General features: G+C 41.0%; 1 protein-coding gene across 10 annotated transcripts in view; it reads left to right on the top strand.

The window, feature by feature from the left end:
- Positions 1–24,458, top strand: part of KIF6 (kinesin family member 6) — a 332,020-nt gene that overhangs the window by 230,102 nt on the left and 77,460 nt on the right. The gene's annotated exons all lie outside the window — the stretch shown is intronic.

The raw sequence follows: 24,458 nt of genomic DNA, 5'->3' as shown, positions 1-24,458 counted from the left end.
TTTTCAGTATCTCAGTAAGAATCAAGGAAATGAGCAAAATACCATAGTGTGTGTTCTAGTTGCAGAATTCTTAGTTTTAGGGTGAAAAATTGTATTATTTGCCTAATGATTCATCATTTAACCTGGGGGCAAAGACAGACCTACATTACAAATATGGTGGAAGTGGTTTGAACACACATCAGCCACCCTGCAGAGAAATGCCTCAGAATGCAGCCAATGTGTGTATAACCATTTCTCTCATACTTAGGATGTTTTGTCTGTCTTCACCCTGTGTTTCTAATCACAAACTAATTTACTCTACGGACAAGAATTTTGCTCAGTAAGCGCTCTCAAAATTTCATTTCTTTTTCTTTCATACAGTACAGCTACTTCTAGTCTAATAGGTTCTCGGGTTCCAAATTATCTAGACTTATGGGGAGGGAAATCAACCTATATAGCGGAACTTCTCAGTACCAGTCTTTGAGTCATTTATATGCTGTTTCTACCTACTGCAGAATTTCCTGCTTATACATTATGCTGGTTATGTTGGCATTTCTCTCCATGTCTCCTACTTCCTGTGCTTCCATGCCTAAGGTGCACCTTTTCCTTGCAGCATTCTTCAGGTGATACAGTATTAGACTAAGTCAGATGGATTTGAATTGCTTCTCTGTCCCTTTCTTACAGCAGCCTTTTTTAAAGTGTGTATTTCCATGGGAAGTCTTTCATATTCAAGGTTTATGTTCTAATGTACCATAATGTGGATTATAAGTAGTCCCAGGTCACTGAGGTATAATTTGATATGAGATTTCTTGCACCACCTTCACACCATGCATTGTGTGAATTGCAGCAGCACACCCTGGAATTCCCTATGTTTATTTGTAGATGAGCAGGTTGAGGCCCCTCAATACTTCCCAAAAACCCGGTGCAAAAAAAGAAAAGAAGAATACTTGCTGGAACTGCACAGATATTGCACGGTATTAAAGCCATCCCAAAACAGCTGCAGAGGCAAGGGGGGAAAAAAATTGGAAGAAAAAAACCCATGATACATTACTATCAAATATAAGCTTATTTATATCGTAGTTGGTTTCAATGAAGATTAAGCATTTACTTAATTTTGCTATTAAAGTCAAAAGAACTTACATGCTTATCTTTGGCTGGATCATACTCCTAGTATTTAGTAATCACAAGTGTAAATGGCCATAAGAATGTAGCTATTGTTGTCTGTATTTCCCCACCCCACTGTCGATGTCCCTAAGACCTAACTTATCTCAGTTTCAATTCATTCAATTAAAGTTAGCACCCTACAACCAAAGTGCAAATCCCCTGGATCAAGAAGGTGTTTTTTTTCTGGATTCTTCAGCTGAACACGAAAGGTAGACTGGGTAGACAACAGGAACATTATTTGTGACTTGGTTGCAGAAAACATAAGCAGAGCATCATTTATTGTGCCATGCATGGTTACTAATCTGCCAAAATTATATTGGAAAACCAGACTACAGGAATTGCAGCCATCTGTGGCCTGCAGCTGTATGTTTAATTTATTTTTATTGTTGTTTTGGTTTCTTTAAAGCATTCCTGACTGCCCCAGTGTGCACAATTAAGGCCAGAGCACATAAGTATCAGTTTCTATTTTTCCAGCCAACACTTAATAATAAAAAATTCTCTACCACAAAGGTCATTGTAGGACCTTTTGGTAAGCCACTTGGTGCAATGTAAAATCCATTTATCAGTCTTGATGATTTGCTGTGATTGTGACAGACAGCAGTTAGTTATAGCTTGAACTTCTATCATATATACATAATCATCTCAGTTTTCAATTTGAACTACTATTAGTTTGCAATAGAGGTATACAAAATATTGCAGCCACTTCCCAAGTGTTCAAAGAGTTATAGTTGCATTTGGAATTAAGCTAAGACATGAGAAATGAGTTCTTAATTGTCATATATTGTAGTTATTGTTTTCCTAACTTCACAAAAGATTTAGGGAAGACAGTAGAATTCACAGGCATTGAAAGTGAAGGTCACTTGAAGTCTAATTACTGCTTCAAAAGATTGATTTAATTTCTATCTGCTGTTGCAGCAAATGTTGGAGAATATAGTATAAATGTGCCCTCACTAATAATAATTTATATAACACTTTAAATTGGCAAACTTCTTTTACATTCCCCATTACAATAACTCTGAGACCAGTAATTATTATTCCCACTTTACAGATGGGAAACTGAGGCTGATTTATCCAAAGCCATACAATATTAGTCTTGTTGTTCACACATAACACTAAGCCAAACTGTGGCTTAGCATGAACAAGCAAATTGTGGCAGCTTCATTCATCTTCTGCTACTGCCATGCTACTGGGAGCTAAGCCATGGTTTGGCTTAGTGTTACATCCAAACCCACGCTCATTATTTGTCTTGCTCCAAACAAACCATGAAGAGTAAGCCAATAACAACCCTTGGTTACAGCTCATGATTTGTTTGAAGCAAGACAAAATACAAGCCTGGGTTTGGATAGGATGCCAAGCCAAGCTATGGCTTAGCTCCCAGTAATGCGGCAGGAGCAGGGGAAGAGTGAAGTGGCCATGATTTTCTCACTGCATCCAGCATACTTGCTTGTTCACATTAAGCCGTCATTTGGCTACATGTTACTGTAGTCCCTCCTTTTAGGTTCAAAATAGGAATATCATAATAATAAACTCTGTGTGGACTTCCCCCAAAAACTGTCTTAGGCCCGGAAAAAAAAACTGAGGCAAACCTGGTTTGCATGCACATACTTTCGTCCTGGGATTTCACATCTCTAAGAAGGAGCACATTGTACCAGTTTTTCATGAGTTTTCAGAAATCTTCCAGCCGCACAATTCAAGATCCCAGTTTAGACCTAAAAAGCTTGGGTAACCAAAGCAAATTACCTTCAGTTGTGTGCATAGTCTTTAAAATAATTTGACAACATATCCTTGACTTTACCACTCATTGTCCGAACAATAAGGATGGGGGCTTAGAAAGGCTTTCTAGGTGGCTGGCCCACAATGGTGCATTCCCTCCCCTTGGATATTTGTTACAGACTGAACTGGAAACCTCCATCAGAAGTTAGCAAAGGACTGATTAATTTAAATGATATCTCATAGTGCTTAAAGTAAAGCCCTGTATTGTTGAAACCTTAGTGAAATCAAGATCCTAGCTGAGGACAGAACCTGGCCAAAAATTCTGAAACAGAGCTTTAAAAATAAGTCAGCTGAGCTCTACTGTTATTGAGTTAGTGATCAAATGAGCTGATCACACAAAACATGGAACAGTAGGCAGACATACTTGGTGCTTGTAAGATTTTAGTAAAGATTTCCAGTGCATTACTTTAAATGTGATGTTTACTCCACTAATTGGTACCACCTTTCCAGGAGGAAAAAGATGAGTCCAAATGGTATTTGAAAGCCCAAAAGGAAGCAGCTGTTCCTTTTATTCTGCTCAAAAACCAGTTGATGCTATAATTAAAGCTGTGTGTGAGAGAAAAGACAAGCCTGTGTGGGAGGAGCAGTCTTTTAGTTCAAATAGGCTTTCCAGAAAAATGCATCTTGGTTAGTCAATAAGAATGACACATACTTTCATTGCTGTGGCTGATTTATACAGGATCAAAAATCCCCACTACTACAAGATACTGTAAAACAATTGTACACATCATTCTCGATTGTCATACTACATAGCAACAGAGAAAAAGAATGTGGACATCTCACTGTCTAGAAATGTTCAGCAGGATTACTTTCAACCTAGTCAAGATAAGCTCCATGCCTTTTGTGTATAGATGTTGCAATAAATAGATTTCTTTTCTTGCCATAAATATTGCTGTAAAGATAGTTCCCACTTAGGAACATAAGGAGCTACATTATATCAAGTCAGACCTATCTAGCTCAGCATTGCCTACACTGACTGGAAGCAGTTCTCCAAGGTTTCCAACTGGGGTCTTTCCAGTCCCAGTTGTCCTGGAGATGCTGGGGATTGAATCTAGGACCTTCTGCATGCAAAGGAGATGCCCTACCACTGAGCAACAGTCCTTCCCTTCTTCTTAGTCTCTAACACCGGTTCCTCATATATACCAGATTATAGACTTAACATTTCAGGTTCTCACAACTATGTCTCCTTCTTCATCTCCCCTTATTCCCCATTTTGGTTGTGCTGCTATGAAAAAGCTCATTTACTTCAGTCCCCTTTGATCCACTTCTAACTTTGTTCTCATTCTCTCACATATGCACTGAGAGAGACAGTGTTTGGGTCACAAGGAAGAAATCAGAAAGAATTAATCACAGGTGTCTTCACCTGCTATTAATATCCTGTTTGGGGCTTGCAGGACTCTAGTCGTTTTTATCCATCTGGCATGCGAGACATCAGAAGAAGTAATTTTTTTATTAAAATCTGTGGTTAGTAATATTGTCTCTGCAGAATAACTTAAGTGAACTCAAGTGAAAGCATGGTTTGAAATGAAGGAAAATAAGAAAGTCAGGACTATACAAATAAAATGGAGCTGTCCTGGCAAATAAGAGGATAGGACTGGATGGAATAAGACCATTGTAGAGTACCTCAAGGGGAGCACCAATAGTAAGGGTGTAAACATTTGTTGGAAGTTGTACAGTGGCATTGGGGGAAGGGAATATGTATGGAAGTGAAGGTTTCCAAATTATTCATCAGACTCAAATTTGGATCATACAGAAATTAAACAGGAGTCTTGTCCAACATAAAAAAACATGATCTTTCTCCCTCCTAGATTCAGCCATAGAAGCATCAGAAATGATTTTAGGGCTACATTTTGAGCAACTGACTTCATCCAGGAAAGCTAAATGAAGTAACATTTTGAAGCAACTTGTTGACAAGTTGGGAAAAGTCTCTTGGTACTGTCTTTGTGTCATCTTTTAACGGTATGAATGGCACAATTCTTGAAGCAAGAGCTAATTGTTCAGGACTCAGAACCCCCCGAAAGATAACAGCAGCATTGCGTGAATTTATATATCACAATGATGATATAGCTTAGATTATTCATGCATGAGCTTAAAGCATCACATGTCCTCCCATAGGATTGGGCCACATTCCTGTAAATATTTTTGTTATCTGGTGAAATTTAATTTAAAGTGGCATGTTCACAGAGCTAGCCTAAAGAATTTTGGCACCATAGGTGAAACAAGATCTCCCTCACTCTGAGTTACCTGACTAATATTCATCTTATCGCTTGTCAGTGTGTGTGGTTCTCCTTCACTATATATTAACACAGGGTTCCTAAATCTCTTTGGGATCTATGCGTACATTTGGAATTTGTAAAAGGTGTGACCACAAAATGGCTTTTGAGGGGGGGGTAGCCAGTCACAAAATAGGTGTTGTGGATATGGCCAGTCCAAAATTTGGGGACTGCCTCCCACTCTGCGCCTGTGCTTTCTCTGTGTGTACATTTTCAGTCTTACACACACAGAGAAAACATGGGGGGGGAGAGAGAGAGAGAGGAGATACAGACACATACACTCAGAACGATTTCCCTTTGTAAATCAATGATGTTTCCATTTACTAGGGTTACCAGGTCAGAAGCATCCCAAACTGTGAAATTTCAGCGGTGGGCCCTAGTGATGTCATGGGGCCAGCCTTAGTGATATCACAGGGTGGGCCCACACAGCAGGCTGCATTCCATTGCGGGGGGGGGAATGAGGAGGAACTTCCTCCTTACCCCCAGATGGCATGCAGCCGGCTGTGAAGCCGGGAGCATGACAATGGCCCCAAATCTCCCTTCCTCAGGTCACGTATGGGAACTGAAACCTGGAAAAGCTGAGATTCTGCAAACTGATTTAGGCTTCAGCTAGTATCCTGCCTAACTTAAGAGCTGAAGAGCAAAGAAGGAGGCACCCCAAATGCACCATAGACAAAGAGAGGGGAGCCCTCAAAGTGCCGAGCCAGCAACCAGCCAAAAATGAAAGTAGTAATTGTTTATTGCAGCCCAACGTGTTTCAGGTATCAAAAAAACCCCTTTGTCAAGGGCAATCTTGTGCAAGTAACATGTTGCTATCTCATCTGTGTCTTTACACTGGAGCCCACCACCTCCCTAGTTAATTTCTTCCATTGTCATACCGTTCTATCAGTACGTTTTTTCTGATGTTCAGTTGAAATCTGGCTTCTTGCAACTTGAGCCCATTATTCCATGTCCTGCACTCTACCCTCTCCTGCAAAGGCAGCAATAAAACCCATGCTGATAACTGTACAAATGCAACCAGGGAGCGAGGTAGTGTTGTATTGGGGGTAGCTATTTTCTGATCCTTTTAGAATCAGTTAAACCAGGAGACAGGAAAGCTTGTGCTGTCAAAAAAAAAGGCTTTAAATTAAAATATGTGCTTGAAATGGAGGTGCATTGCTGTGAAGGAACAGGTAGCCGGTAGTATTTTTCCACTTTTTAAATAATACCCAGTGGGAGTTAATGCATGGGCCAGAATTTGGCATGAGCTGCATGTGCACTGATTGAATCTCTTGATTATCATGGACAAGAGGAGAAGCACTCATAATTTCATGTGTTTCAAATAATGTCTTAAAAGAACTCCAAAACAGCATAAGGGGTTTTTTGGGGGGTGGAGAGTAGTAATCATGGGCACTACTCATTAGGGCTGCCAAGACAGAGATTAGATATGCAGGAAATATATAGATATACAGGAAAGAGGTGGGGTGGGTGGAGAATATTCAATCTGGTTTCTTTGCTCTCATATCGCAACAAACCCAGATTTATCACATACAGAAAATTGTTTTCTACATCACAGATGTTTAAGTGTACACCGAAAAATGTAACAAGTGAATGGGACAGTAAATGTGTTTGAAAACAAATAGTGTGTCTTCACATAGGTATACTTAGCACAGATCCAGGATGTGGAAAAGGCTTCAAAATGGTGTGCTGGATTAAAGTGAAATTTCTTTCGATTCTGCAGCATATAATGTATATTTTGTTCTTGGAGTTGTGGAGTAAGCACTTCTCTCTTTTCTGCAATTCTTTAGAAATAATAATAAAAACTCAAAACAGAAATCAGTCGTATCTTGATTCATCTGGAGCTATTAAGAGTAGCCTACAACATCAGCAGAAATATGTAACTGACTCAAAGGACAGTGAACCCTTAGCCATACGGCACTGTGGTTTTTGTTACAGATTTTTAACCATGGTAATGGGCCAGTTCTATATTTAATCCAAGGACAAACAGATGTGATAAACAAGTAAGGGACAATATCCAGATGCTGTCTCTCTAACTTAAAAACATTCTTGACAAGCTTATCGTTTATTAGGATCCATGCAGAATCATTGAACTGTGAAGCTGGAAACAAACTAAAGGGTCTGCTGTCGATTCCACTTGCCTACAAGAGAGGACCCCACATATCCTAATAATTTAATAAGAAGAGCCTGCTGAATCAGGCCAGTGGCCCATCTAGTCCAGCATCCTATTCTCATAGTGGCCAACCAGATGCCCATGGGAAGCCTTCAAGCAGGACCTGATTGCAAAATCTGTCTCCCTTCCTGCTGCTTCCAGCAACTGGTTTTCAGAAGCGTACTGCCTCTGACTATGGTGGCAGAGCACAGCCATCATGGCTAGTAGCCATTTATATCCTTATCCTCCATGAATTTGTCTAATGGTCTTTTAAAGCCATCCAAGTTGGTGGCCATCACTGCCTCTTGTGGGAGCAAATTCCACAGTTTTATGCATTGCATGAAGAAGTACTTTCTTCTGTCTGTCCTGAATCTTTCAACATTTACTTCATTGAATATTCACGAGTTCTAGTGTTATAGAGGGAGAAAACCTTTTTCCCTATCCACTTTCTTCGTGCCATGCATAATTTTATACACTTTTATCATGTCACCTCTGACTTATTTATTTATTTATTTATTTTTATTTCAAATATTTCTATCCCACCCTTGTACCCTACAACAGGGCACTTAGGGTGGCTCACAATACAATCATGCCCAGTAAAATCAGAAAAACATTAGAAAGGGGTGAATAAAATCAGTTACAGGCTCTACCTTCAGTCCCTCCTGAAGGCTGTCTGGAACAAGAAGGTTTTCAGAAGTCTCTGGAAAACCATCAGGGAGGGAGCAGAGCGGGCTTCTTGGGGTAGGATATTCCAGAGCTTGGGGGCCAAGGCTGAAAAGGCTCTTTCCTGCATGCCTGCCAGTCTGATATCTTTCATTCCAGGCATGCAGAGGAGACCAGAGGCAGCCGATCTTAAATCACAGACAGGTCCATATGGGCGTAAGCGGTCCTCAGGTACATCGGTCCAAGTCTGTTTTAGGCTTTAAAGGTCAGAACCAGCACTTTGATTTGGGCCGAGAAACAAACTGGGAGCCAGTGGAGACAATAAAGCCCAGGGGTGATATGCTCCCTGCACCATGATCCAGTTAATATTCTGGCTGCTGCAGTTTGAACAAACTGCAATTTCCAAACCATTTTCAAAGGCAGCCCCAAGTAGAGTGCATTGCAGTAATCAAGCCTCAATGTCACCAATGCATGTGTCACTGTGGACAGGTCAACTGCTTCCAGGAATGGGTGCAGCTGGTAGACCAGTATGAGTTGGCCAAAAGCACTCCTGGTTACCGCAGCCACCTGATATTCAAGCAGCAGGGCAGAATCCAGGAGTACTCCCAAACTGTGGACCTGCTCCTGCAAGGGGAGTGCAACCCCATCCATAGCAGGTTGCAGCCCTATACCTGGCGCAGTTTTCCTCTTGACCAGCAACACTTCTTGCCTGGATTAAGTTTCAGTTTGTTAACCTATATCCAGCCCTTCACAGCCTTGAGGCAGCACCTTAGGATGAGCACTCCCGCCCTGCAATCAGGTGGTAGGAATAAATAGAGTTGTGTGTCGTCAGCATATTTATCACATTGAACTTCAAATCTCTGGATGACCTCTCCCAGCAGTTTCGTATAGATTTTATTTATTTATTTATTTATTTTATTTGTATCCCGCCCTTCCTCCCAGCAGGAGTCCAGGGCGGCAAACAAAGCACTAAAAAACTTTAAAACATCATAAAAACAGATCTTAAAATACATTAAAACAAAACAGCATTAAAAACATTTAAAACAAACAACCTTAAAAAAGGGTTAAAAACATTATTAAAAAACATATTAAACAATATGTTACAATAGATGTACAATAGACAACAACAGATGTTAAAGAGCATGGGAGACAGAATGGAACCCACCATAGGCCAGTGGGGACCTGTCCATCAGATAGGACTGGAGCCACCCTAAAACGGTCCCTCCCAATCCCATTCCAGCTAGATGGCCCAGAAGGATACTATGGTCAATAGTATCAAAAGCCACTGAGAGGTCACTGAGAGCAGCACCAACAGGGATGCACTCCCCTGGCGACCAAGGCAGTCTTTGTCCCATGACCACGCCTGAAGCTTGATTGAAAAGGGTCTAGATAATCAGATTCATCCAGGAAAGCTTGGAGCTGAGCAGCCACTACCCACTCAATAACCTTGCCCCAAAAGGGGAGATTAGAGACTTCGTGGAAGTTATTAAGATCTGCAGTGTCTAACGAAGGCTTCTTTATCAAAGATCTTATCACAGCCTCCTTCAACCATGTTGGCATAGAACATTCCCTTAGGGAGGTATTAATTAAATATGCCAACCAGCCAGCCACTCCCCCTCTGGCAGATTTAATTAACTAGCATGGGCAAGGGTCAAGAGAGCAAGTTGTTGTTGTTGTTGTTGTTGTTGTTATGTGCCTCCAAGTCGATTATGACTTATGGTGACCCTATGAGTCAGCAACCTCCAAGAGCATCTGTCGTGAACCACGCTGTTCAGATCTAGTAAGTTCAGGCCTGTGGCTTCCTTTATGGAATCAATCCATCTCTTGTTTGGACTTCCTCCTTTTCTACTCCCTGCTGTTTTTCCCAGCATTATTATCTTTTCTAATGAATCATGTCTTCTCATTATGTGTCCAAAGTATGATAACCTCAGTTTCATCATTTTAGCTTCTAGTGATAGTTCTGGTTTAATTTGTTCTAACACCCTATTATTTGTCTTTTTTGCAGTCCATGGTATACACAAAGCTCTCTTCCAACACCACATTTCAAATGGGCTGATTTTTCTCTTATCCGCTTTTTTCACTGTGCAACTTTCACATCCATACATAGAGATCTGAAATACCATGGTCTGAATGATCCTGACTTTGGTGTTCAGCGATACATCTTTGCATTTGAGGACCTTTTCTAGTTCTCTCACAGCTGCCCTCCCCAGTCCTAGCTTTTTTCTGATTTCTTGACTTGTCTCCATTTTGGTTAATGACTATGCCAAGGTATTGATAATCCTTGACAAGTTCAATGTCCTCATTGTCAACTGTAAAGTTACATAAATCTTCTGTTGTCATTACTTTAGCCTTTTTGATGTTCAGCTGTAGTCCTGCTTTTGTGCTTTCCTCTTTAACTTCCATTAGCATTCGTTTCAAATCATTACTGGTTTCTGCTAGTAGTATGGTATCGTCTGCATATCTTAAATTATTGATATTTCCCCCTCCAGTTTTCACACCTCCTTCATCTTGGTCCAGTCCTGCTTTCTGTATGATATGCTCTGCATATAGATTAAATAAATAGGGTGATAAAATACACCCCTGTCTCACACCCTTTCCGATTGGGAACCAGTTGGTTTCTCCATGTGCTGTTCTTACAGTAGCCTCTTGTGCAGAGTATAGGTTGCGCATCAGGACAATCAGATGCTGTGGTACCCCCATTTCTTTTAAAGCATTCCATAGTTTTTCATGATCTACACAGTCAAAGCTTTGCTGTAATCTATAAAGCACAGAGTGATTTCCTTCTGAAATTCCTTGGTCTGTTCCATTATCCAACATATGTTTGCGATATGATCTCTGGTGCCTCTTCCCTTTCTAAATCCAGCTTGGATGTCTGGCATTTTTCGCTTCATATATGGTAAGAGCCTTTGTTGTAGAATCTTGAGCATTACTTTACTTGCATGGGATATTAAGGCAATAGTTTGATAATTACTGCATTCCCTGGGATCCCCTTTCTTTGGAATTGGGATGTATATGGAACGCTTAGTCTGTGGGCCATTATTTAGTGTTTCATATTTCTTGATAGATTTTAGTCAAAATTTGGACAGATTCAGTCTCTGTAGCTTGTAGCAACTCTGTTGGTATGCCATCTATTCCTGGTGATGTGTTTCTTCCAAATATTTTAAGAGCAGCTTTCACCTCGCATTCTAAAATTTCTGTTTCTTCATCATATGGTTCTTCCGTGAATGAATCTGTCATCCTGGCATCTGTTTTATAGAATTCTTCAGTGTATTGCTTCCATCTTCCTTTTATTTCATCTCGGTCAGTCAGTGTGTTCCCCTGTTGATTATTCAACATCCCTACTCTTGGTTTAAATTTCCCTTTAATTTCTCTAATCTTTTGGAACAGGGCTCTTGTTCTACCCTTTTTGTTGTCCTCTTCTATTTCTATACAGTAACTATTGTAATAGTTCTCTTTGTTCCTATGTACTAGTCGCTGTATTGTTGCATTTAGGGTTCTGACTGTGTTTCTATCTCCTTTTGCTTTCCTTCTCTCTTTAACCATTTTAAGAGTTTCTTCAGTCATCCATTGAGGTCTTTCTCTCTTTTTAACTACAGGTATTGTCTTTTGGCATTCTTCCCTGATAATATCTGTTGACTTCATTCCATAGTTCTTCTGGTTCTTTGTCAACTAAGTTTAAAGCCTCAAATCTGTTCCTTATTTGATCTTTATATGCCTCTGGGATGTTATTTAAATTGTATTTTGGCATTATGATTGCTTTGTTGTTCTTTAGCTTTACTCTGATTTTCGATATGACCAGTTCATGGTCTGTACCACATTCTGCTCCTGGTCTTGTTTTTGCAGAAAGTATGGAAGTTCTCCATCTTCTGCTATCAATTATATAATCAATTTGATTCCTATATTGACCATTTGGTGATGTCCATGTGTTTAGTTGTCTTTTTGGTTGCTCAAAAAGAGAGCAAGTAGCGGCCCTCATTTCTCCCAGAGTCCTGTTTACATCCTTAGGCTTTACAAGCTGAAAAGTAATATAGAAAAATGACCAGAGGAAGCCTTGAAGACATCTGGCACAACTGTAGTTAATGAGGAGTCCAAGGCAGTCTGAATGTGGGCAATTTTATCTGCAAAGTGCCTCACAAACATGTCGCAGTGAGTTACTGAAGGCTTGGGATCCAGTGTAGGACCAGAGCCGAAAAGACCCCAGAGCACCCGGAAAAGCATCGCTGGACGACACTGAGCGGACGCAATGGTGGCAGAGAAGTGAGCTTTCTTTGCTGCCATCACTGCCACATGATAAGCTCAAAAATGAGTTCTAGCCTGTGTTTGGTCGGAAGCAGATTGAGTTTTTCTCCATCGTCGCTCTAGCCATCATTCCTGCCATTTCATCAGGCCCAAGGTTTGAGTAAACCATGGAGTATTATTAGCCCTCCCTCATGGGAGAGAGTGGTTTGGAGCGATAGTATCCATCGCCTGGGTCACCTCCCTATTCCAAAGATTAACCAGGACTTTAACAGTATTGCCAGTTGTGCTGGGGACATCCTCCAGACCATTCAGGAAACCACGTGGATCCATCAGTCTCCAAGGGTGGACCATCTTAATCAGTCCTCCACCCCTGGAAATGTTACTGGGGGCACAAAGCCTGAACCTTGTCAAGTGGTGATCTGTCTATGACAACGAAGTCACTAAGAACTCCACCCTCCGATCATTCTCTTCCTGTCTCAAACAAAGTACCAGATCAAGAGTGTGTCCTGCCACATGCATTGGTCCAGATGATATTAGAGACAGCCGCATGGTTGTCATAGCAGCCATGAAGTCCTGAGCCGGACCTGTGAGCCCAGCATCAGCGTGTATGTTGAAGTCACCCAGTATAACCAGCCTGGGGAATTCTGAGACCAGCTCCACCAGCTCAATTAGAGAAACAGTTGGGCAGTGGGATGGACAGTACAGCAACAGAATCCCCACTCTGTATCTCTGGCCTTAACACTAGGCACACACACTCAAAGCTGGAGGTATTAGGGACAGGATCCATGACATGGGAGATGGATTTCTTGTAGACAATTGCGACCCCACCTCCCTGTCCCCTGGATGTAGGCTATTGAAGTGCCACGAAACCTGGTGGATATTGCTGGGAAAGACCTACTCCACTTTGGTCTTTTAGCCAGGTTTTGGTGATACAGGCAAGGTCAGTGCTTTCATCCAGGATTAGATTCTGAATTATAGTAGTTGTATTATTAGTCACTGACCTTGCATTCATCAGCAAGACAGTAAGATCCAGGGGATTCCCAGCATGGCTACCAGTGTCCCAGGGGTTGGAAGGGGGACCAGAAAGGATGCATGCACAAAGCTGTCTTGCATCCCTTCACCTGTAATGGCCAGTCTGCCTCTCACTGCTCTTGCTTCCCCTGTCCAATATTACCTCAATGGCAGCCTCCCAATTACTGCCACCCTGACACATGTTAAAAGGAGCCTGATACTGAAAGATTAAAATTAATTAAAAAAAAAGATAAAATAAGAGAAGAACCCCCTCTCCTATAGTCCTCTATAACAACCCTGTTCCCACCTCCCCTCTCTCCCCTACACCCAGCAATTTATATAGCCCCACTTGCTCTCTTGGTAGACTTCTCAGCAGCGCTGTAGCATCAGTTCGCTTTATCGGGAGATTATTCCACAACTGCCGGATTCGCGTTGGGCGATTCCTCGGCAACTCCAAGTGCAACGCTAAGTGCACACTTAGCAACACACTTTGCACACACCAAGGCGCTTGCCTTGGCTGGAGGTGGCTCTTATGAAGGGGAGCTCTGTACCCCTCCCTGTGGCAGTTGTTCTTGCCCTCGTTAACTCCAGCTGGCTTCAGGTGACACCCAAGGCAGTCTGCAGGTAAGATTCTTGCCGGGAGTTAACAGCTGACACCAAAGGAAGCCTGCAGGTGGGGTTTTGCAAGAGGCCACAGCAGCAAGGTGTAGTTTCTGCTGAGTTTGTCTTTCACTTTCCTCCTTTTGCCTTTTATCTAAATTAAAAAGCCCTGATTGCTGCAACCTTTCCTCATAGGGGAGTCACTCCAACCCATTGATCATTCTGGTTGCCCTTTTCTGAGCCCTATCCAACTCTACAATACAATTTTTGAGGTGAGGTGACCAGAACTGTACACAGTATTCCAAATGCGGCGGCACCATAGATTTATACAACAACATTATGATATCAGCAGTTTTATTTTCAGTTTGGACCATGCTGCTCCTTTTACACAGTTCTACAGGGAACAACATGGACTATACCAGAGACAATAATAGATTTTGATGGGCTGGGCACATTATGTTCTTTAAGGACTTCAGTGAGTGGCACTTCTCCATCTAAACAGAGTTCTGAAGTTTGGCTAGAAAGACTGGTAGAAAATACAGATAACAGCTGCATCATTATTAAGAAAGGGGATAGGTGTTTAATATGTTTTAAAAGATGTTTTATTTGAATATATTTTAAAGTCTGCTTTTAAGATGTTTTAGAGTTTTTTTTAGTGTTTTTGTTTGCTGCCTTGGGCTCCTAATGGGAGGAAGTGTGAGATATCATTATTAGTAGTAGTAGCAGTAGTAGTAGTAATTTACAAAGTGTCTTAGCCCTATGACTAGGTGTGAATGCTTTGTAACTGTCATTTGTTTGTGATGTAATATTAAAGTTCTGAGTGCAATGCAGCTCTATTATTGTATTTGATGTTGTCACACTATGTGGAAGAGGAAAGAGAGCCAACCTCCAGGCCTTGATGTAGCTCTATAGGACAGCATCTCTCTCACACACACACAAACACACACATAACATACACACAGGTGATGAAGAATGGGGCAAAGTATAGATGGTTGTTGGCCCCCCAGAAGTCATGTGGGTTTGGTCTTTTTAAGATAATGCTATTACTGACTACACTTCAAGCTGTTTTGGAGATCTGTTGGCCCCAGACGATGAGAGTTGGAATAAACAAAGTGATACATTTTATCAGAACAACTTCCATTAGTTGAAAAATTATGGTTTTATTTATTTATTTATTTATTTGATTTATATCCCGCCCTTCCTCCCAGTAGAAGCCCAGGGCGGCAAACAAAAGCACTAAAAACAATCTAAAACATCATAAAAACAGACTTTAAAATATATTAAAACAAAACATCTTTAAAAACATTTTTTTAAAAAAAAGCTTTAAAAATCTTTTTCTAAAATGCTTTAAAAACATTTTTTTTATTTCAAATTAGACTTCTTAGCCCACTGTGGAAGCCCCTTAGCCAGCTAGTTAATACATTTATTACTTTAAATGTAACAAAAATGTTTTGTTACCATTCTATTGGGAATTTACCTCAAGAAATAGCTGATAATAACCTACTTTTTATTCTGCCTGAAGAGCCCCTATGTTTGTCTGATATATCACTTTATCTGTTATTTCATACCTGACATTTCTAGTCACACTGCACTATTAAAAAATGGAACCTATTAAAATGGTAAAATTCATAACCTATACAGAGTTTATTATTTTACATGTTTTAGTTTACCATTATATTTTATGACTATTTAATAATTAAAATTTATTTGAGTTGATAGACAATACTAATATGGAAGTTATGAGGAAGGATAAGCAGGGCCATCTGCTTCCATCCTGCCTTCTGCTGTCATTCTAATTGAACCTTTGGAGTCATATTCCAAAACATCTGGAGGGCACCAGATTGGTGACAGTTGTTCTAATCTACCATGATCAGAAATGCTAGACATTATTTGTTTAAGAGATTTTTAAACTGCCTTTCAGGACATATTGCCCTTTCAGGTGGTATACAAGCATTAACACATGGATTACTATGGAGGAATATCTTGGGATGATTCTAATGCAAAGCATGGTCTCATATGATGCCGCCTTGAATGGATAATTGTCTTGAAATGTTGTGTATCCATTCTGTTTTTTCATGTTATCTAAAGAAAATCATTTTTTAAAAAGCCACATCAGTTTAAAATCCCCAATGGCCAAATTGCTATACCTGTAAAAAGTCGATACTGTGGGAAACTCTTTGGGTTGAACTCAGAGGTTTCCTTCCTCCAATGGAAGAAGTAATTGACAGGACTCAGGACTCCTGTATTATTTTTACATGATAAGGTATGGTACTAAAATAATCATTAGGGGATAATCAAACTGTCATTGGCCCAGATAACAATGCTATCAGTCATGAAATTGCTTCTTCTTGAAATGGGGTATTGATTTTGCTTGTGCAATTTGTCGCTTATGATGCCACGCAACCATTTGCAGATAGAACTATTCAAACAGGAAGCCAAACCAAATGAAAGCTTTTCCTTTTCCTACTAGTTGTTAATTAGAGACATGCAAGTTCAGAAGAGATACATAAATTTAAATCAATGTCCATGCTAATCTTACTAGTAAAGTTCAAACTAAAAACAGACTGGGCTCTTCATATTTCCCCCCCTATTTTATCTTCACTGTTCCTCCATATCTTACATCGTCCATCAGAAGTCTGCACACTAATTTTGTAAGTTTCATCTCTTTTCCATAGTTTGGGATGGTATTTTTATCCAGAAACTGAGGCCAAAACCACCAGATTTATCACAGTCCTAATGACAGCTAGCTGCATGCTGAGTGAATTTCTCAATTCCCCAAAATTACTTTTTTGCCAGAACATGTGGGGATGCAGCATTCAATGTTTTATTGGTACTGTTATCTGCAAATAAAGAATGACTCTTTTGGAAAAAATGATTTGGTGTCAACTGTGGGAATATTTTTAGCAGCTTATTTGGTGAGGCTTCAGAAAGTATAATTAGTGGAGAGAGATGTTAGTACAGTTTAAGGTCAGTTTTATGCAAGCTTCACTCAAAATCTGTCTTGTCTATACTTCACATTATTGGGATCAAAAGGTGCATTTCTGTAAGAATGTATGATCCTTCATTGTTCCTCGGGTAAATATTTGTGTTTCTGAAAGTTATGGAATTGTCAGTACAAAATGCTAAAGCCTGTCTCTAGTTTGTATGAAAAGGTCTGTACACACAGCAATCATGGAATCATTTCCTTATTTGTTACTAATAAACCTTCAAGTTTGTCTTTTTTTCCCCCTGGTGTTAGCATCCACATTAGTTCCTACTATGTTTCTGCTTATCATTATGCTCCTGCTTGCTGCGCTGGGCTCCTGCTGGAAGGAAGGGCGGGGTATAAATAAAATAATAAATAATAAATAAATTTATTTTATTTATTTAGAAAGATTTATAGATACCTTAATCATCACACAAAGCTTAATAAAATTATCAGTGAAACACAGCTAAAACCCACAAATGTTAAAAAATATATAAATAAAATAATTATCAATAAAACACTGACAAAAATCAGTAAAACATTTTAAAACAAATATAGAAACTAAATTATATGTATGGGTACACTTGCTGAAATAAGAAAAAGTTTTCAGAATTTGTCTAAACCAATATAGCAACCACACTTGCCTAATGTCAACAAGCAGGGAGTTCCAAAGTACAGGCCCTGCTATATTAAAAAGTCAACTCCTGCAAATTGGAAAGATCATTATATGTTACTTGTAAAAGTGTAAGTTCCACAGATTGAAGCAATTGAATAGGAGAAGGGGGAGGGGCAAGAGGAAAATAAGGAGGCCTAGAGGGGAATGAGTCAGCTAAATATTCTGTGTGCTATAACTGCAATAAAAAGGGACACTTTGCAAAGGCATGTTTTGCAGGCTCAATTGTGAGACAAATTTCAACACACCCAGTTGGCTTCCTGGGGTCCCTGACAGAGGATCAAGCAACCAGAACTTAAACCTGGATGAAACAAATCAAGGTCAATGAACAACTGGTAGAATTTAAACTGGACCCAGGAGCAGAAGTTATAACGATCCCATTCTGTTTAAATCAAAGTTCAAGAAAAACCTCTTTGAATCTGACAAAACTCTTAGTGGACCTTTTACCTGTGTTTTATAACTGGGGAAGTGTTCAGCACTGTTTTGCAAAGTGCTCACATCAAAGAAATGATTGATGTGGTGAACGGACTTGAACATCCCCTGTTGGAACTCAGAGCATGGGAAGACTTGGTATTAGTCAAAACACCTGGAATAAGTTGTGTCAACCACAAAAACAAGGGTAAATCCATATACAGATTACGTAACCCAGAGACTGGATCTGATGAAGACTCCATATGAGATCCAGCTAAAAGAGGATCCAAACTCCTTTTCTGTCAGTGTTCTACAATGTATACCCATTCCACTTCTGGACAAAGTCAAGCAGAAACTGGAGGAAATGATTGAAACATGAGTCATTAAGTCAGTTGATGAGCCCACTGATTGGTGTGCTTCCATAGTGTTTTTTAACAAGCCAAATGGAGATGTGTGCATTTGTGTGGACCTTACCCAGTTAAATAAAATGTGAAAGAGAACTGCATCCAATGCCAAGTGTGGAACGCACCCTTGGTCAGTTAGGGGAAGCAAAATTTTTCTCTAGTGGATTTTGTCAAATCTCATTAGCACAATGTTTCATGAAACTTACAACATTTGTGACTCCTTTTGGGTGATATTGCTTCCAGGACCTGCCCTTCAGGATCACCTCAGCTCCAGAGCACTTTCAGAAGAGGATGAGCCATCCCCTCAGATGCAGTGAGGAAGTTCTATGCCACATGAATGATCTGATCATTAGTGGGACCACTATGGAACAGCATGATGCGAGATTACAATGGCATTATAGTGGCTGTCAGAGGCAATTGTCACTCTTTTTTTTTTAATTAATTTTTATTCAAATTTTCAAAACCAAAACAATACAAAAAGAAAAAACACAAATCCATAACTAATACAATAAAAAGAAAAAAAATATAAAAAAATTGACTTCCGATTTGTCGTAGTTCAGCTATAAGTCTATAATATATAACAAGCCTGTATCTTATAGATTATAAAATCACCTTCCTCCAGCGGTTATCTTAATTGGGTACAAATCTCATTAACATCATATTTTATTCTTCCACAAAAAGTCAAAGAGAAGTTTCCAATCCTTGAGATATATGTCCATCAATTTTTTTTTCTAGATAAACATGTCAATTAATCCAACTCATCAAGTCTACTAAGTCCAGTAATTTCAAATCGCTCTTCTTCCATTATCCGTATTGGTTCCATCTTCCATCTTTACGCGCCTAATAATCTTGCTGTCATAGTCATATAATAAGAGTCTGATAGGAATTTCCTTTTTCACAGATATTTTCTTGCCATCAGTTCCGAACATATCACTGAAGTATTGTTGCAAAGCCGCATCTCTGTTCCTCTTTTTTATATGATACACTAGCACATCTCTTGAAGATTTTTCCATTGACACAAAACAGGGATTAATTCTGTTAGCTTTCTCCATTTCAAGTTCCATCAAATCTTTCCAGTCCAGGAATTTTTTTGAACCGATAATATCTTTATCTCCAATCTCTTCAATTCCTTCAGTGACAGCGGTGAGTTCCAAACCGTAATATTTGTCTCCAGAATCCATCACAGCCAGGAAATCCAAATCTTTTTCCATATCCATATTTAATCCAATCTTCATAGTTTGAACCTTGCCTTTAATTTCTCTTTCATCCTTTTTTGGTTTTCCAGATCCCTCTTTATTCTCCTTTCTCATAGAATCCTGAATTTCTTTCAGCTCCTGTCTCATTTCGTCAAATTCAATTCTCCACGCTTAACTATTATTTCTCAGTTCTTGTTTTATTGAGTTAATCCCATTCATTATTTTCTGAAACATGTCTAAAGATAAAGTCCCTTCTTGTACATCCATGATCTTCTTAATTGTCATTCTTAAAGCCAAAGGAACAAAACTCCTTCAATTTTCAATGTCCCAAGCAAAGAGCAGTTTATTTCTTTATCCAGTTACAAAGGAGTTAATCTTTCAAACCAACTGGCGTCACACTCTAGACAGCCCTTATCTCTTATATGCCCAGAAGTGCAAAAACAGCTTTAGTTCACAGCGTCCAAAAAACTAGTAGCAGAAAAGATGAGCAGATTCGTCAAAAAAAAAAAAAGTAGATCAGAAAAAATAGTCCCAGACATATATTACACCAAAGTCTTATAAGTCAAAAAGAAAACCCTCATCCGTTGTAATCTTTATAATGCTATTTTCCATGTCAGCTTTTTGCAATAAAAAAGATAGGCTATTTTTATTTTCTTCCCCCTTAGTTCCGTGAGTAAAAAAGAAGGAAAGTTTTGGCTCACCCAGGTTTTCTTAATTGCTGATTCTTTGACAAATCTCTTTAGCTGTGTAGATAAGAAAGTGATAAGCGTAGACAGGAGAATGCTTGCCTGTTAAACCGTTTTTCTAAAAAAAAAAAACGGGTCACTTTTTCAGCTGAGCTAGCTAGAAATCCTCGCTCTGTCCGAGCTGCTGGAAGACCTTCTTTCACAGACAATTCTGACGAATTCCAGTCTCCAACAATCACAACAAAGCTGTGTGGGAAATCTCACGTTTCTTCCTTATCCGGAAGAAATTATCCCCAGTCAAAAAAGACCCTTCTGACTGGATTTAAAACTGAAAAAGTTTCATCCAAGACGGGAGCCGTCTCAGAGGCTGCACAAGCGGAGGGATCCTCCTGGGAAGTCAGAGGCAATTGTCACTCTTAACTGTTCAACCTCTTAACGGGGTTCAACAAGTGTGTGTCTTAGGGCATATTATTGATGGTGATAGGATACATCCAAACCCTGAGAAGATCACAGCAATTAAAAAATTCCCAGGTCCCAAATCTTTCCCAGAGGTCCATCAATTTCTGGGTATGGTGAACTTCTTGGGGCAATTTTTGCCCTGCCTATCTGATCTTACTGGCCCGCTCAATCAACTGTTAAAAGTGGGCAATGAATATGTCTGGGACCCATGTCAAGAATGATCCTTTGCAACAATCAAAGAGGCCCTGACGGCAATTCCTCTTCTAGTCATATTTAATCCTTTGAAAAAAAATGTTATTTCTGCAGATGTTTCATCCTACAGTTTGGGAGCTGTACTGCTATAATTCCAGGATGACGGGTACTGTCAGGCCCAGGATGGGACTCAGGAATCAGACTGGTGGTTGAAAGCAATTCAGTTTTTATTAAGGTAATATCCAAACAGAGACTGCGTCTTCTCATGAAGCAACACAGAGTTACAGGTCCTGCGACGTAGAAAGAGAGTTGACAGAGCAAGGGACTGCTAGCCCGCCTGTCTCTTAAGAAGGGCCCAAACGGGCACGAAGTCTTTCACTCCACCTCAACGTCCCCTCAGTCACCACCCTCCTTCCCCCCCTCCTTTCTTGTCTTTTCAACTGTCTTCGAGTACGCGGCGACGGGGGAAGCACGGGCCCCTCCTCTTCTGAAGTCTCCGACTCCGGAATGGGGAAAAGGGGGGGCAGGTTTTAAACTGTCTTGCGGTTTTTCTTTCCTTGTCTCTGTCTTGGGCAGCCCTCCCTCTTCCCCCGCCTGTTCTGAACTTCGGAGAGGAGGAGGCGTGGGAACTTCAAGGGAAGGCTCTGAAACTGTGAGACTTTCAAGGTTCCCGTTGCTAGGCAACTCTATCTCTGGAATTTCCTCTGCTTCGTCTTCACTCCAGTCTGGCGAAGTGACCCCCTCCCTTCCCTCCAGTTCTTCTGAATCCCCAGGACCCCAACCCTGCACCCTGACATCATCCCCTCTCCCATGCTGTGCTCCCCCCCCTGACTGGCTTGGGGTGATGGGGAAAACGTTGGTGAAAAAGTTTTACCAAATCTGGAGCATGCACATCAGTTTCTGTTTCCCAAGATCTATCTGCTGGCCCATAACCCTTCCAGTGAATCAAATACTGCAATTTGTTACGCCTTATTCTGGAGTCCAGGATTTCCTCTACTTCAAACTCAGTCTGCTCATTTGCCATGAGTGGAGCCCCTGGAGGCTCCTCTGGACGTAAATCACTGGGAGGGGCTGCTTTCGTTAGCAGAGATCGATGAAACACAGGGTGTATTTTAAACGTGTCTGGTAACTTCAGTCGGTACGCCACGGGATTAATTTGAGCCTCTATTTCAAAAGGCCCCACCCTCTTGTCTTGTAATTTCCTACATTTGCCTGGCATCTGAAGGAAACGGGTGGACAGCCATACCTGGTCTCCTGGTTGAAGGGGGGGGGGCCTCTCTCCTGTGCTGATCAGCAACTCGCTTGTACTCTGTCTTGGCCTCGTTTAGCTGCTGTTTCAACGTCTGTTGCACAGCCTGTAATTCCTTCAGAAAGTCTCCTGCGGCCGGCACAAGCACCCCCTCTGAGCTGCTTGGGAAGGCTTTAGGATGAAATCCATAATTAGCGAAGAACGGGGTTTGCTTAGTGCTGGAGTGCAAGGAGTTGTTATAGGCAAACTCTGCAAAATGCAAATATGACACCCAGTCAGTCTGTTGGTAGGACACATAACAACGTAAATATCTTTCCAAAACAGCGTTCAGTCGTTCCGTCTGACCGTCTGTCTGGGGATGATGAGCTGAAGAGAGTTTTAGCTCCGTCTGCAGCTGTTTCCACATTGCTCTCCAAAATTTAGCTGTGAACTGAGTTCCTCGATCCGAGACTACACTGTTTGGCAATCCATGCAACCGGTAGATTTCCTTGATGAATAACTTGGCTGTTTCTTTTGCCTCTAAGGCCCCTGAACAAGGAAGAAAATGCGCCATTTTGGTGAGTAAGTCTACCACTACTAGAATGGCCGTCATTCCTTGTGACTTTGGTAGATCAGTTATAAAATCCATGGAAAGGTCCTTCCAGGGTTCGTTTGGGACAGGTAGCGGTTGTAACAGCCCTGCTGGTTTTCCTGTTTGTGTTTTCGCCCGCACACAGACAGAACAGGATTTTACATAGTCCTCAATATCCCGACGCATTTTAGGCCACCAAAAGTCCTTGGCCACGTTCTGAATGGTTTTGTAAATACCAAAGTGCCCCGCGGTGATGGAGTCATGGCACTGACGTAGGACTCTGAGTCTTAATTCCCCTTCTGGCACATACCTGGCTGCTTTAAACCATAACAGTCCATCTTGCCAGTGGAAACTTACTTCTGGGTCTTGATCTTGTCCCGCCTCCTGAATGTATCGTTGCATGCCTGCATCTTCCTGTTGTGCCCTTTTTAATTCTTCTTCCCATGAAGGCTGACATGATCCCAACGTTAATTTCTCTGGCGGGTTCACGTACTGAGGCTGGTCATCGGATTCGCTTCCTTTGAATTGTGGCTGTCTGGATAAGGCATCTGCTCTCTTGTTTTTGGCTTGGGCATGATAAGTAATCTTGAAGTTGAACCTAGTGAAGAACTGGGACCATCTTATCTGTCTCTGGTTCAGCTTTCTGGCTGTTTGTAGGCTTTCCAGGTTCTTGTGGTTGGAGCGCACTTCTATCTGATGTGAGGCCCCCTCTAAATATTGTCTCCAATTCTCAAAAGAATCCTTGATGGCTAGTAGTTCCTTCTCCCATACTGTATAGTTCTTCTCTGCAGGCTTTAACTTTCTAGAGAAGTACGCGCAGGGGTGCAGCTCCTTCCCTTCTTGGTCTAATTGCAGAAGGACCCCCCCGATGGCAAAATCCAAAGCATCTGCTTCCACGACGAAGGGGCGGGTTGGATCGACAAAGCGCAGAATGGGCTCAGTAGCGAATCTTCTTTTCAGCTCCTCAAAGGCGTTTGTAGCGTTCTCTGTCCATTGAAATTTCTTCTTTCCCCTTAAACAGTCAGTCAGAGGAGCTGTTAATTTGGAAAACCCTGGGATGAACTTTCTGTAATAATTTGCAAACCCTAGAAAACGTTGTACATCCTTTTTGGTGACAGGTTGACCCTAGTCCAATATACAACTCACTTTCCCTGGGTCCATCTCCACTCCCCCCGCTGAGATTCGGTACCCAAGGAAGTCCAAAGACTTGAGGTCAAATCCACATTTCTCTAGCTTAGTGTACAGATGTTTCTCTCTCAGTCTCCTCAACACAGTTTTCACATGCTGATCATGATCTTCTTGATTCTTTGAGAACACCAGGATATCATGTAAGTAACAAATTACATACGTGTCCAACAGGTCTCTAAACACGTCGTTCATGAACTTTTGAAACACGCCTGGGCTCCCCGAAAGCCCGAACGGCATGACCAAATATTCAAACTGTCTGTAAGAAGTCAGAAATCCTGTTTTCCATTCATGTCCCTCCTTCATCCTCATCAGTTTGTACGCTCCTCTTAAATCCAGCTTCGTGAAGATTTTTGCTGAGCGCAGTCGGTCTAGCAGCTCTGAAATCAGGGGCAGTGGGTAACTGTTAGGGATGGTGATCTGGTTCAATGCACGGTAGTCGTTACAAGGCCTGAGCTCCCCCCCCTTCTTCTTCACAAACAACAGGGGCGCTCCAGCGGGGGACTGTGAGGGACGTATGAATCCTCGCTTCAGGTTTTTTTCCAGAAATTCCTTCAGGGCCTCCCTCTCAGTCTCTGTAAGAGAGTAAATTCTTCCTGATGGAATGCTGGCTCCT

The sequence above is a fragment of the Rhineura floridana genome, chromosome 4 (genome assembly GCF_030035675.1).
Source record: "Rhineura floridana isolate rRhiFlo1 chromosome 4, rRhiFlo1.hap2, whole genome shotgun sequence".
Classification (NCBI taxonomy): Eukaryota; Metazoa; Chordata; class Lepidosauria; order Squamata; family Rhineuridae; genus Rhineura; species Rhineura floridana.
The sequence above is the reverse complement of the archived record's forward strand: the minus strand, read 5'-3'. Positions and strand labels throughout refer to the sequence as shown.